This window comes from Peromyscus maniculatus, chromosome 10 (assembly GCF_049852395.1).
Source record: "Peromyscus maniculatus bairdii isolate BWxNUB_F1_BW_parent chromosome 10, HU_Pman_BW_mat_3.1, whole genome shotgun sequence".
Classification (NCBI taxonomy): domain Eukaryota; kingdom Metazoa; phylum Chordata; class Mammalia; order Rodentia; family Cricetidae; genus Peromyscus; species Peromyscus maniculatus.
The window spans coordinates 93,982,049-93,983,751 of NC_134861.1; positions in this window are offsets into that span (position 1 = coordinate 93,982,049).

Consider the following 1,703-nt stretch of genomic DNA (forward strand, 5'->3'; position numbering starts at 1 on the left):
TTGAAATACATATATTGAATTCTCTCCAAATGTTCAGAGAGTCGGGTCTTAGAACAGCTAATTAGGTAACTCTGACCTTCGCCATGAACTGTCTGGCCCAGGTGTTGCATTCCCTACTTTTGGGGTCGTCTAGTGTCAGTAAACATCAACAGTCTCCTGTTTCTTCCTAGGGGACTCTCAGGATTATAGGCTCGAGTTTATCTTCATAATTTGTATATTTCATCAATCAGTTCATTTTCATAACTATAAATTATTTGGCTCAGAAATTCTGAGTGGTAAAATAGTCAGAAAATAGATCCATTCCGATTACTCTCATTTTACTGTCAAAAAACCTAAAATGTGAAATATCTGGATTCCTGCCATTGCCCAGGTGGGCTTTGCAGTGTCAACAGAGGGAGAGCAGAGTGCTTACTTCAACTTGCCATAGTGTCCATCTAGCAGCTGCTTTGGGATGTCCTTCTGTGCTCTGTGAATGTGTGTTGCCCTCATTGTTAATAATAAAGCTGATTGGCTGTATCCAGGCAGGAAGTATGGGTGGAACAACCAAACTAAGAAGGAGAAGAGAGTGGCAGAGTCAGGCAGACACTAACCAGCCGTTGAGGAAGCAAGACATGTAAAAAAAAAATGAAATAACAAGCCACCAACCACGTGGCTAAACTTGGACAATAATTATGGGTTAATAAGTGTAAGAGCTAGCTAGTAATAAGCCTAAGCTATCAGCCAAACATTTATAATTAATATAAGCCTTTGAGTGATTATTTGAAAGCAGCTGTGGGACTGGGCACGACAGAAATGCCTCCATTTACAAGCAGTTAAGTACACAGAGATAGATGGTTGTTTAAAAAATAAAAATAATCACTGTTCTCTGAAGTAAGGTCACATTCATTGTGTGTTTGGGAGGGTTGTTCAAGACATAAATGTTTACTACAGTTATTTTCAAGTGGAGCCTCTTACATCCCACTTCTAATGTACCCAGGACTCATTTTCTTGTTCTAAGCTTGCTTCTCTTCCTGTGTTCTCCAACTTGGCATCACGTGTCATTTGTCACATGCTCTGAAGATCGCACATTCCCTTTCGATGCCTTTCCTTACCTGTTATGCTGAAGGTCAACAAAGCCAACCCACCAATGCCCTGATATCTCTTTTATTGCCAATCCTGAATCCTGTTTCCCCTCTTGTCACTCCTGGGATGTGCTCAGCATTGCATCTCTCCTGGGCTATTGGACAGAGACCTTCTCAAGAACCCCTTGTCTCCATACTCCCTTCACCTTCCATACTACTCAAAGAAGTCCCTTCCCCCAAACACACAGTTGCTTTTGAAAGAGTGATTACTTTCTAATTGGAAACCAAGAACCTAAAAAACAAACAAAAACTTTGAGCTCATGGTCTCCTGTTGTCATTGTATGTGAGCTAAGCTGTAGTTAGCTTGGACTACTCTGATTCTATTGAGAATTTTCATACTTTCACGTCCCTAGATGCATGCCACTCTACCTACTTTCTCTTGGTAAATATTTTTTCCTCACTCAGATCACTAATGCCTCCTCTCAAAGCTTTCTCTAATTCCATAAGTATTCATTGAGCACCCCTAAGAAGAAGAATTTTAGACCCCAAATGCCCAATTTCAGATTCCCTATATTTTCTCCTTCACAAATATTTGGAAATGGCCAAATATGTCCCAAAGGCCACACTGGGCTAGGAACACAA